Source organism: Saimiri boliviensis, chromosome 14 (genome assembly GCF_048565385.1).
Source record: "Saimiri boliviensis isolate mSaiBol1 chromosome 14, mSaiBol1.pri, whole genome shotgun sequence".
NCBI lineage: Eukaryota > Metazoa > Chordata > Mammalia > Primates > Cebidae > Saimiri > Saimiri boliviensis.
Genome location: NC_133462.1, coordinates 504171 through 517783, shown reverse-complemented (window position 1 = coordinate 517783; position 13613 = coordinate 504171). Strand labels below are relative to the sequence as shown.

At 48.4% G+C, this 13613-nt stretch overlaps 1 protein-coding gene across 3 annotated transcripts in view; it reads right to left on the bottom strand.

The window, feature by feature from the left end:
* The window catches only part of ZSCAN18 (zinc finger and SCAN domain containing 18), a 68441-nt gene that overhangs the window by 44727 nt on the left and 10101 nt on the right, over positions 1-13613 (bottom strand). The window contains exon 2 of one of the 3 annotated variants that reach the window (XM_074385787.1): positions 7409-7529. The gene's annotated coding sequence lies outside the window, so the exon portion shown is untranslated. Of the gene's footprint in view, positions 1-3791; positions 3853-7408; positions 7530-13613 lie in introns of those variants that run through there. The other 2 variants (XM_074385785.1, XM_074385788.1) reach the window with 2 other exon arrangements.

Below are 13613 nucleotides of genomic sequence, written 5' to 3'. Positions count from 1 at the left end.
ATTTTATATTAAAGACATCACTGCAAAATTAATGCATGCTTACTATAGAAAATCCTGAAAACGTAAATAAGTACAAACATAGTAAAAATAATCTATAATCTCACTGTTGAGCCTTGGTTGCATTTACTTCCTGTTTTCTTCACAGAGAATCATTTTGAAACAGGTGGAGTCAACCTATATACATAACTTGGGTCCTTTTTGCTTTTCCCTAGTTAACACTGTATTATGGGTAGTTCCCACAACATTATATTAAAAAAAAAATGGCCGGACTCAGTGGCTTAAGCCTGTAATCCCAGCACTTTGGGAGGCCAAGGCGGGTGGATCACGAGGTCGGGAGATCGAGACCATCCTGGTCAACATGATGAAACACTGTCTCTACTAAAAATATAAAAAAATTAGCTGGGCATGGTGGCCCGTGCCTGTAATCCCAGCTACTCAGGAGGCTGAGGCAGGAGAATTGCCTGAACTCAGGAGGTGGAGGTTGTGGTGAGCCGAGATTGCGCCATTGCACTCCAGCCTGGGTAACAAGAGCGAAACTCCGTCTCAAAAAAAAAAAAAAAAACAAAAAAAACCACACACACACATTCTCTCTGAAGAACAATTCAGAAGAACTAGGCTGAAATTAAAAACTATAAATGCGAAGAGATGTGGTGGATCAACACTGGCATCGTTTTTACAATGACATCAATTAAAATTCAAAAGTAGTATCAGGGGATCTCACATTTAGTAAGCATAGTTTCATCAAACTTTTATTCCAGTTAGATATGTATCCAAGCCATCATGTACATGTGTTTCTGTCAACACTTGTCTGAAAATTTCGAAAACTTCCAGGCTGGCCGGGCGCTGTGGCTCACGCCTGTAATCCCAACTCTTAGGGAGGCAGAGGCGGGAGGATAGCTTGAGCCCAGGACTTCGAGACCTGCCTGGGCAATATAGCGAGACCCCGTTCTCCACAAAAAGGAAAAAAACAAAAAGCCAAAAAAGAAAAATAGAAAAGAAAAGAAAAGAAAACTTCCAGGCTAGAGAAACCCTTACAAGGATACACATTGAACATGCTCTCTAAAGCACTGGTGGAAATGCTGAAAATCTGGAAACTTCCAAGATGTTCATCAACAGGGAAGGCAAGGCTAAAGGAACTGTGGCATTTTCACAAGGAAGAATACTATATAGCAGTGAAAGCCAGTGTGCTGAAAGCTTCATCTAGTACAAGAGAGAATCTGGGGAAAGAAGCAGGTTGCAAAGTTTCGTAGCACATGAAGCATGCCAATTTCAAACACAAACACATGCACGCACACACTCACCTAATACTCCATATTGCCAAAGGCAGTTGATATTATAAAGGAAAAACCTCTTAAAAAAAAAAAAAAAAAAAAAGGCCTGGGCACACAATACAAATGTGTTGGATGCATCACACACCCACTCTGTGATCTCAAGTCTGTGAGAAAAGAGTCAGCTTCCTGTGGCCACAGGGATGACCCCTTTTCACTCCACATTTACTCAACACATACTGTATGCCAGGCCCTGTTCTAGGCATCAATAATTTAGCAGTGGATCAAACACACGAAGACTACCATCTTGCAGAGAAGGCATTCTAGCAAGGATAAGCAAAGAACTGCAGAATCTGTCACTATCAAATACTCACTCTGCAAACTGAGGAAGCACATACACCTGTAATCCAGTTTCTTAGTTAGGCTCCTTGCCCAAACTGTCCCAATCTCTATCCACTGCCTACAACTCAAAAGCCAAGCAGCTTCAGAGAATGAACTGCCCAAGGAAGAAGCTAGGGCATGAATTTTCCCTCTGATGCAAGCTCTATTATCACCTACAGCCCAGCAGCAAACAGTTCTTAGGCCAGCAGCCGCAGTCCTAGGGCATGTGAGGATTCTGCCTGTTACTAAGAGGGTTTAGAGGACAGATATGACCTGTCAGGCTCCCACTGGATAGTGGAAAGGCCAAAGGCAAGGGAGCAAGGAAATGCCCATATCAGGGAGAAGAGGTGTGGTGATGTGGCTGAATTCTGGAAATTTCTTATTTTTATTTTTTCATGATTGTATCTTACTTTTTAAAAAATATATATACACACACAAAAAAAAGAAAAAAAAAAACAAAAAAAATATATATACATAAATTGCATTTTAGGTTTTGGGGTACATGTGAAGAACATGCAAGATTGTTGCATAGGTACACACATGACAGTGTGATTTGCTGACTTCCTCCCCATCACCACCTATATCTGGCATTTATATTTCTTTCTTTTTTTTTTTTTTGAAACTGAGTTTCGCTTGTTACCCAGGCTGGAGTGCAATGGCGCGATCTCGGCTCACTGCAACCTCGGCCTCCTGGGTTCAAGCAATTCTCCTGCCTCAGCCTCCTGAGTAGCTGGGATTACAGGCACGCGCCACCACGTCCAGCTAATTTTTGTATTTTTAGTAGAGACGGAGTTTCACCATGTTGACCAGGCTGGTCTCGATCTCTTGACCTCATGATCCACCCACCTCGGCCTCCCAAAGTGCTGAATTATAGGTGTGAGCCACCGCGCCCGGCCTTATTTTTACGTATTTCTTGAGACAGATTCTCGCTCTGTCACCCAGGCTGGAGGGCAGTGGCACAATCTTGGCTCACTGAACCTCCGACTCCCAAGTTCAAGCGATTGTTCTGCCTCAGCGTCCTGAGTAGCTGGGATTACAGGCATGTGCCACCAAGTCCAACTAATGGAATTCTGGAAATACCCTAACGGTTAAGGCGTGAGATTTTGGACAGAGATGATGTGGGGGTTAGGGAGAAGAGAAACATCCAGGTGGACAATGAGGATTCTGGGTGAAGGAGTCACCACTTACAGAGTCTAGAAGGACTGGGTTTGGGGGAGAGGGGATGCTCAGCTGAGGACCCCAAAGTCTCAGATGCCTGTCCCAGAGTCAGCTTTCGGGCAACAGAGGTTTGTGGGGAGGGCAGCCCAGTCCACCACAGCGGGAGAGGGAGGAAGGGCACGCCAGCGGAGTCAGAACCCAGCAGGGATGGGGGGAAGCCTGGCTGGGAGTGTTCAGTAGAAGGACGCGTCCACACGCGACCCTCAAGGGGCAGAGAAGGAAGAGGAGGAAGAACAAGGTTGTCAGGCGGAGTAGGATGAGCAGCGGCGAAAACGTCCCTGGGAGTGAGACTCGGGAAGCAGGAAGGGTTGCTCACGCCCAGGTCTTCCGAGGAGGGAGAAGGGAAGGGCACCCGCACCTGCGCCGGGAGAGAGGCGGGGCCGCAGCCCGGGGACGGGAGAAAGGCGTGCGTGCGTGTCCGCAGGAAAAACACGGCACAGCGGGGAGTCTGGAGTCAAGCGAACGGCGGAGAGCAGGGTCCGCCCCGGCGGGAGCCGGGGGAAGAGAACTGGGGCCCCGCCTCCAGGGGAGAGAAATGGGGGCCCGCGGTCCCCGCGAACCGGAAGGGGTCCGCGCCCCGCCGGGAGAGGGGAGAGGAGATCGGGGTCGGGCTCCGCGGGGAGAAGGGAAAGGGGCCCGCCCGCGGCCCACGGTGCGCGCCCCAGGAGAGGAGGGTAGTGGGCTCGAGCCCCGCGGGGAGGGGACAAGCGGGAGGACCCGCGCCCGGCGGAGCAAGGTCGCGACGCCGGCCCCGCCCGGGACGCCGGGCCCGGAGCAGGGCTGCCGCGGACCCTCAGACAGGAAGGGCGCCCGCGCGGCCGCGTCCCGGCCCCAGCCGCCGCCCTCACGAGGCCTCGGCGCCACGCCCGCTGGACACGAGCCGCGGGGAGCCGAGACCCGAGAGGCCCGAGGCGGCGAACTCACCTCCCGCCGCCGCGGCGTCGACGTCAGCGCGCCCGCGGGCTCCGCGCATGCGCGCGCAGAGGTCCCGGATGCCGGTTTCCCGGCGACCGCGGACGGCAGGGAGCGGCCGGGACCGGGGCGCGCGCGCGCGGTGTGTCCTCTCCCGGTCCTCGGCCCGTCGCCTCCGCTGCTAGGGGAGGTTCCACAGACGGAAAAACGCCGGCAGCGTCTCTCCGCCTGACCAGCCCTCCATCCCGGTGCGAGTCCGCACCACCCTGGACGCGTGCGGATTCGGCAGAACCGCGTCCACGCGGGTCCCACTCCCGGACTGCGGTGTCCCCTTCCTCTCACGGCCTCGGGGACTGCGGCCCGGAGTCACCCCTGGACGGGGGTGTGCAGCGCTCCGGTGGACGCTGGCTGACACCTTCGTGCGGTCGTGCCGCCGTACGCGCACAGTGAACACTGACTCGGTTGTGTGAGGCTCCATCCAAATAACCCATTTACACGAGTATGTAAGACTCCCAGGGGCCGGGCGCGGTGGCCCACGCCTGTCATCCCAGCACTTTGGGAGGCCGAGGCGGGTGGATCACGAGGTCGAGAGATCGAGACCATCCTGGTCAACATGGTGAAACCCCTTCTCTACTAAAAATACTATAAATTAGCTGGGCGTGGTGGCACGTGCCTGTAATCCCAGCTACTCAGGAGGCTGAGGCAGGAGAATTGCCTGAGCCCAGGAGGCGGAGGTTGCGGTGAGCCGAGATCGCGCCATTGCACTCCAGCCTGGGTAACAAGAGCGAAACTCCGTCTCAAAAAAAAAAAAAAAAAGACACCCTGGCACAATAACCCCTCCACGTGGTTATGTAAGGCTCCACAGCACAATTACCCCTTCATGCCGCTTCGTAAGGTTCCATGCCAGAATCACAACTTGAGGCCACTGCGCAACACTCTGTGGCACAATAACCACTTTACAAGGTTGCGTAATACCCTGTGGCACAACCCTTTCACGTCGCTGTGTCATCTTACACGGTGCAATAACCACTTCACTTTGTGTAATCCTCTAGGGCACAATAATCATTTTATGTGGGCATATAAAATACTCTACTTTGAATACACCATTTGCTCGTTTTCCTTCCTGTCAATGGACATTTGGGCTGTTTCCAGTTGAGAGTTACTACAAAAAAAAACCTGATATGAGGCCGGGCGCCGTGACTCAGGCCTATAGTCCCAGCACGTAGACGGGTGGATCACAAGGTCAGGAGATCGAGACCATCCTGGTCAACATGGTGAAACCCCGTCTCTACTAAAAATAGAAAAATTAGCTGGGCATGGTGGCACGTGCCTGTAATCCCAGCTACTCAGGAGGCTGAGGCAGGAGAATTGCTTGAACCCGGGAGGCGGAGGTTGCAGTGAGCTGAGATCGCGCCATTGAACTCCAGCCTGGGTAACAAGAGCGAAACTCCGTCTCAAAAACAAAAACAACAACAAAAAAAAACCTGCTATGAACATCGTGTATATTTTGATAAGCAGGCTTGTATTTCTGTTGGGTGAATGGCTAGGACTGCAACTGTCTCTTGATGGGTGCACTAGTTTACAATGCCCCCTGCAGTGTTGTATAAGATACTCAGTTGCTCTACATTCTTGCAACACTTGGTACTGTTGTTTTCATTTTAGCCATTGGTGTGGTGTGAAGTAGAATCTCACTGTGATTTATTAGTAGTAAAGTTGGACACACTTTCATGCACTTACTGGCCCTTTGGATTTCTGTGGGGAACACTCCCGTGTGAGACCCCTAAAAGGCGTGAGTCTCACTATACGGTGAGTTTGATCCCAAACACAGTTTCCTACTGGAGGCAGTCGAGCTATCCGGAATATAGGAACTGAAAGATGAATGATCAATTTCTAATATCAACTACAATATTGTTTGGGCCTAAAACTATGCGTTGCTGCTAGACCGAGTTACCCCCTGCCGGCAACCGGTTCCTGCTTTTAACCTTTTTATGACTTTAAGTATAATCCTTAAACCTTACTTACCAGACTGCCTTGCACCCTAGATAATGGTTTAACTGTCGATATTTACAAAGCAAATGCCACCATAAGGGATGGCTTTGATTCCTGACTCGGAGATTCCTGAATGAGGAAATTGAGTTGAGTTAGGAGTAGACAAAGGAGAATCCGGTTAAGAGATACTCTGATAAGCAAAACCAGAGACACCTGCAGCCAGGAGGAATAATGTCTGGATGCAAACAAGCTTTGTGATTACAGGAAATTCTGTTACTTTTTACAACCACTGATTGTGTATCTGACTTTTCAATTGTATAGGCCATGTAAGGTATACATTTACATTTCGTCTTGCAACCATTGTGTATCTGATTTCTCTATTGTATAGGCCATGTGAGGCATACATTTACATTCCTCTTACTATGACGTAAACCAGAGCCAAGAAAGTGTATTTATTCCTGGCCTTTGAAAAATAAAATTTGCTGTTTAGGCACAGCCTATCAGCCCTCCAGACGCCTCGCTTTCTCTCTCTCTGTCTTTATTATTTTCTAAGGCGCACTCCCTCTTCCAGGTATTGGGACCCTCTTGCAGGTCGAGAGACCCCCGGGCAGACGTGCCTACCCGTCTGGACGGTCCACGACAGATTTCCTTGTTTATGAGGGGGCCAGTTGATGTCATTTACCAACTTTTCTATTAAGTTTTTTCTTATTGAGATACTGAGTTCTTTGTATATTTGGAGGCCAGTCCTTTGTTGGCTCTACAATGGTCTTCTCCCACTCTGTCACTTGCCTTTTTACTTGTGTAATATTGCTTTCTGATGAACCTATTTTTTTCTTTTCTTCAAAAAGAGTTTCACTCTTGTTGCCTAGGCTGGAGTGCAATGGCGCGATCTCGGCTCACTGCAACCTCTGATTCCCAGGTTCAAGCGATTCTCCTGCCTCAGCCTCCCAAGTACCTGGGATTACAGGCACATGCCACCACGTCTAGCTAATTTTTGTATTTTTAGTACAGATGGGTTTTCACCATGTTGGCCAAGATGGTCTTGATCTCCTGACCTCATGATACAACCGCCTTGGCCTTCCAAAGTGCTGGGATTATAGGCAGGAACCACCACACCTAGACTTTTTTTTTTTTTTTTTGGAAATGGAGTCTCACTCTGCTGCCCAGTGCAACCTCGGCTCACTGGAACCTCTACCTCCTGGGTTCAAGCAATTCCCCTGGCTCAGACCCCTGAGCAGTTGGGATTACAGGGATGTGCCATCATGCCCCGCTAATTTTTATACTTTTACTAGGGATGGATTTTGCCATGTTGCCTAGGCTGTTCTCGAACCCCTGATCTCAAATGATCCACCCATCTTGGCCTCCCAAAGTGCTGGGATTACAGCTGAGAGCCACTGTGTCCAGGCCCCTTTCAGCTTTAAAGCTAGGAACAGGGAGCCGAATCCTTCTCACATTTCAGCTCTCTACTCATTCCTTCCTCAGCATCTGACTCCAGTCTATAACCTCTGCTTTTAAGGGCATGTGTGCCAGTTTGGACCCATCCAGATAATCCAGGATACCATTTTCTCTATCCCATGTCCCACTCATCTCAGCCACACTTGCACTGGCCCAGGATACCCCAGAATCCATCTGGAACTCACCTAGTCCACATCTCAAATCCTCTTTGGTCAGGAGTTTCCATTCTCTGTGACGGAATTACAGTAGCCTCTCCTGATTGGCAGTTTCACTTCTCCACCTTTGATGCCCAAGATCAACTGTGGTCTGAAAATATTAAACGGAAAATGTAGAAATAAACAATTCACAAGTTTAACATTGCACACTGTCATGAGTAGCATGATGAAATCCCATGCTGTACCACACCATCCCATCCAGAATGGGAACCAGGCATTTGTCCAGTGTTTCCACACTGTATGTACAACCGTCATTAGTTGCTTTTAGGAGCTACCTTGGTTATTAGATCAACCGTCATGGTATCACGGTACTTGTGTTCAAGTAACCCGTATTTAAAAAATTATTTTATAAATTAAACCTTATCATAGGTAATTATAAGAAAAAACATAGTATACAGTAGCCTTTCACATGCATGGGTTCCACATTTGTAGATTCAACCAACTTTGGATTGAAAGTATTCGAAAAAGCATTACATCTATACTGAGCATGTGCAGATGTTTTTCCTCATTATCTCCTAAACAATACAGTATAAAATTTACAAAGTAAATTTTTTTTTTTATTTACTTTGTAAATTTTATACACTGTATTAGGTAACATAAGTAATCTAGACATTACCTTTTTTTTTGGAGATGGAGTCTCACTCTGTCTCCCAGGCTGGAGTGCATTGGCATGATCTCAGCTCACTGCAACCTCTGCCTCCCAGGGTCAAGTGATTCTCCTGCCTCAGCCTCCCTAGTAGCTGGGATCACAGGCACATGCTACCACACTGGCTAATTTTTGTATTTTTAGTAGAGATGGGGTTTTTGCCATGTTGGCCAGGCTAGTATCGAATTCCTGACTTCAGGTGATCTGTCTGCCTTGGCCTCCCAAAGTGCTTGGATTATAGGAGTGAGCCACTGTGTCTGGCCTAGACATTACTTAAAGTACACTGGAAGATTTGTGTAGGTTATATGCAAATACACACCATTTTATATCAGGGACTTGAGCATCTTCCAATTTGGTGTCTGAGGGCAGTCTTGGAATCAGTCCTCCACAGATATGGTGGGACAACTGTACCATATGAGGTTTCAGGCATCCACCATGGTACTGGAATGCAACCCTCTTGGATTTGGTGGGGGGGGACTACTATGTATAATGTACATACTATATGTACATTACATTTCATTTCATTTCACTTTGTAGAGATAGGGTCTCTGTCTGTTGCCCAGGCTGGTCTCAAACTCCTAGATTCAAGTGATCCTCCCAGCTAAGCCTCCCAAAGTGCTGGTATTACAAGTGTCAGCCATAGTGCCCAGCCTAATAAATTTTTTTCAAAAAAGAGCAAGGGGAATACAATTCACACAAAACCATGGGGTTCATACCAATATCATAGTGATACCACTTCTTCAGGATGCTTACCCTCTGGCCACAACTGGTCTGGGGATGAGCCCATCCCAGAATCTGAAAGGTGAAACCAAGAGGTGGAGATGCTGCTGGCACTAACTCTGCAACACCTGCATATTTTGCTAGAATGCTGCAGACACCAAAGTGAAGTGCCCAGCTGGGGCATTCCTAACAGTCCACTAGGGACTTATGTCTTATCATACACCCATTTCTACAGAGACGCAAATCTGTAACTTATAGCTATACATATCCCGGGAATGTGAGACTTTTCCCCCTCAATAATGGGGTTCATTCCTTTGAAAGTATGAACAAGAAATGTATACGCCTCAGCCTTGGCACAGCTCACACCTGGGCTGGATAACTCTGCTGTGGGGGCCATCGTGAGCCTTGGAGGATGTTTAGCAGCAGCCCCAGCTTCCACCTATCAGACACCACCCTTCATCATGACACCCAGATGTCTCCTGGAGGCAGAACTGTTCCTGGATGAGAACCACGGCTCACAGTGAATGGATCTACATGTTCAAGTATGCCCAGACCATGGAATATTACACAGCATTGAGGAGAAACCATGGCCACCTGCAGCAGCATGGGAGTCTAACATACACAGTGTTGTGCAACAGGCAAGCATCTAATTACATTCACACAAACACATGGTGAGGCAGGCCTTATAACAGAAGCTACTACAGAGGGGCTTGGGAGGCCAGACGCAACTCCAGCTTGGACGAGAACAAGTGAAGGTTTACAGCTGAGAAGCAGCAGAGTGTCTGGTGCATGAAAAATTACTAAGTGCAAACCTCACAGATAAGGGGTGAATTCTTGCCAAACCAACTAAAGAGAAGTTTTGCTGAAGGCAGGCCAAGGGGAGAAGACATTGAGGGTGGGGGACAAGGAATTTGATCAGGTATCAAGAGGAAGGGGAAGATTTTTGCTAAACTGACTTAGTAGGATTATGTATGAGTCCATTCTCACACTGCCATAAAGAACTACCTGAGACTGTGTTATTTGTGAAAAAAAGAGGTCTCATTGACTCACAGTTCCACAGGCTGTACAGGAAACACGGCTGTGAAGCCTCAAGAAACTTACAATCATGACAGAGGGTGGAGAAGCACGCATGTCTTACTATGGCAGAGCGAGTGGAGCGGGGAGTGCTACAAACTTTTAAACAATGAGATCTCATGAGAGCTCACTATCATGAGAACAGCAAAAGGGGAAATCTTCCCCCATGATCCTATCACCTACCACCAGGTTTGTCCCCCAACTCTGGGAATTACAATTTGACCTGAGATTTGGGCAGAAACACAGAGCTAAACCATATCATTCTGCCCCTGTCCCACCCCCAAATCTCATGTTCTTCTCATATTGCAAAATGCAATCACACCTTCTCAACAGTCCCCCAAAAATCTTCACTCACTCCAGCATTAACTCAAAATTCTATGTCCAAAGACCCATCTGAGACAAGGCAACTCCCTTGCACCTATGAGCCTGTAAAATCAAAAGCAAGTGAGTTAAATCAAAACCAAGATACAGTGCGGGGTACAGGCATTGGGTAAATTCCCCCATTCCAAAAGACAGAAATTGGTCAAAACACAGGGGCTACAGGTCTCCTGCAAGTCCAAATCCCAGCAAGGCCATCATTAAATCTTAGAGCTCCAAAATAATCTTCTTTGACTCCATGTCTCATATCCAGGTCACACTCATGCAAGGGGTGGGCTCCCAAGACCCTGAGCACTCTGCTCCTGTGACAATGCAGGATACAACCTTTGTTGCTGCTTTCACAGGTTGGCATTGAGTGTTGGTGGCTTTTCCAGGGACATGGTGCAAGCTGTTGGTGGACCTACCATTCTGGGGTCTGGAGGATAATGACCACCTTTTCACAGCTCCACTAGGCAGTGACTCAGTGGAGACTCTGTGTGGGGTCTCCAACCCCACATCTCCCCTCCACACTACCTTAGTAGAGGTTCTTGATGAGGACTCAACCCAGGCAGCAGACTTCTGCCTGGATGTCCATGTATTTCCATACATCCGCTGAAATCTAGGTGGAAGCTCCCAAACGTCAACACTTGTCTTCTGTGCACCCAGAGGTCCAACACCACGTGGAAGCTGCCAAGGCTTGGGATTTGCACCCTCTGAAGCAATGGACAGAGCTGTACCTTGGCCCCATTTAGCCACAGCTAGAGCTGAAGCAGCTGGGATTCAGGGTGCCAAGTTTTGAGGATGCATAGAGCTGTGAGGCCCTGGGCTTGGCTCACAAAACCATTTTAGTCTCCTAGGCCTCTAGGTTTATGATAGGAGGACCTGCTGTAAAGGTCTCTGAAATGCCCTGCCGGCATTTTCCTTGTTGTCTTGGCTATTAACATTCAACTTTTTTTTTTGTTTGTTTTTTTGAGACAGAGTCTTGCTGGAGTGCAGTGGTGTGATCTTGGCTCACTGCAACCTCGGCCTCCTGGGTTCAAGCAATTCTCCTGCCTTGCTTCCCAGGTAGGTGGGACTATAGGCACGCACCACCACACCCATCTAAGTTTTATATTTTTTTAGTAGAGACGGGGTTTCACCATGTTGGCTAGGATGGTCTCGATCTTTTGACCTCATGATCCACCCTTCTCGGCCTCCCAAAGTGCTGGGATTACAGGCATGAGCCACCGTGCCCGGCCTCAGCTCTTCTGCTTTTCAGCAGCCTAGAATTCCTGCTAGAAAATGGGCAGCAAATTTTCAAAACTTTCATGCTATGCTTTCAGTTTAAATATGAGCTACAGTTACAGGTTATTTCTTTGTTTATGCAATTGAGTGCAGACTTTAAGAAGCTGCCAGGTGACTTCTCCAATGCTTTGCTGCTTAGAAATTTATTCTGCCAGACACTCTAAATAATCTCTCTCGAGCTCAAGTTCTGTCTCTCACAGACCTCTAAAGCAGGAGCACAATGCCACAAGTCTTTTTGCTAAAGCACAGTGAGAGTGACCTTTACTCCAGTTACCAATAGGTTCCTCATCGCCATCTGAGACCACTGCAGCCCAGACTTCACTGTCCACATCATTAATTAGCCTTTTGGTGACAACCATTAAACAAGTCTCTAGGAAGTTCCACACTTTCTCTCAACTTTCTGTCTTCTGATCCCTTCAAACTGTTCCAAACTCTGCCCATTACCCAGTTCCAAAGTAGCTTCAGGTATCTTTACAGCAGTGCTCCACTCCTGTTACCAATTTTCTGTGTCAGTCCGTTCTCACACTGCTATAAGGAACTACCTAGCACGAGGCAATTTATGAAGAAAAGAGGTTTAACTGACTTAGAATTCCACAGGCTATATGTGAAGCATGGCTGGGAGGCCTCATGAAACTTAAGAGTCATAGCAGAGGGTGAAGGAGAAGTAAGCACATCTTACCATGGCAGAGCAGGAGACAGGGTGAATGAAAAAGGAAGTGCTGCACACTTTCAAACAAGCAGGTCTTTATGAGAACTCACCATCATGAGAACAGCGAGGAGGAACCCTGCCCCCACTGATCCGTTTGCCTCCCACCAGGTCCTTTCCCTAACATTGGGAATTGCGACTGCACGAGATTTGGGTGGGGACACAGAGCCAAACCGTTATCAGATTCTTTTTTGAGGCAGGGTCTTAATCCATTACCCAGCCTGCAGTGCAATGTGTGGTCACGGCTCACTGTAGTGTCAAACTCCCAGGCTTAAGAGATCCTTCTGCCTTATTCCTGACTCTCCCTCCTGAGAAGCTGGAACTAAAGGCCCGTGCCACCACACCTGGCTAATTTTTTCATTATCATTCGCAGAGATGGGTTGCCCAGGCTGGTCTTGAACGCTTAGGCTCAAGCAATCCTCCTGCCTCAGCCTTCCAAAGTGGTGAAATTACAGGTGTGAGCCACTTTGTCCATCCAAACATGTTGCTCAAACTGGATCCTACAATGACAGAGAAAAGCCCAAGGTCAGAGGGCTCAAGGGATCATGATTTTCACTGTGTCAAGCAAAGTCAGCGGTGCACTTTTCTGTACTGGGTTATACTCAAAACACAATCCTCTCGAGAACACAAGTCAGCCTGGCCCCCTTTCGTCCATCACCTCACCCTGAGACACAGCACAACCCCATCCTGACTTCAGATGGTTCAACAAGGATCCCTGCTTGTCCTCCATGCCCATGCACCTCTCACCATGAGATCATCATCTCCAAATGGGTGTGTGTGGCGGGGGCTTTGTCTAAATGCTCTTTCAGGGCCGCTCTTCCCTTCTCCCCTCCCTGCCTCCATTACCTACCTACTCATTCCTCTCTCAGGACTGGCTGCCCTGTGAGAGGCATCAGGGTGGGCCCTGTGACATAGCTAACAGAGGTCCGCCCCGATTGGCTGCCTCATAGGAGAGAGCAAGTGCCATGGAGGCCGCAGCTGATGCCAGACACAAGAAAAGACACACATGGAAGGAGGGATGGCTGCCTGAAGCCCCTCATCAGCTGGGCTGAGAATCCAGACCTCAGAAAACCAGTACCATGGAGACACCAGATCACACACTCATCAACCTTGATCCTGCCAATAAAATGGGCCTAGCTCACTCCAGTCCTGGACTGACTCATCACTAATCTTCACTATCGGGACATCTGTCTGTACTCCCAGGAAAGGAATTATCTAGAGGCAAAATCCCAAGGGGATCCACTCACAGGGCTTCGAGGATGTGTCATCCACCTTGACTAGTTTTACTTGGGCAGTACTGCCCTGCCTCGGAAGGACCACTCCAAAGTCATCCCAAATTTTTCTATGGCTTCCTGTTCCCCATTCTCTGGGACCCACTCTGTCCTCCA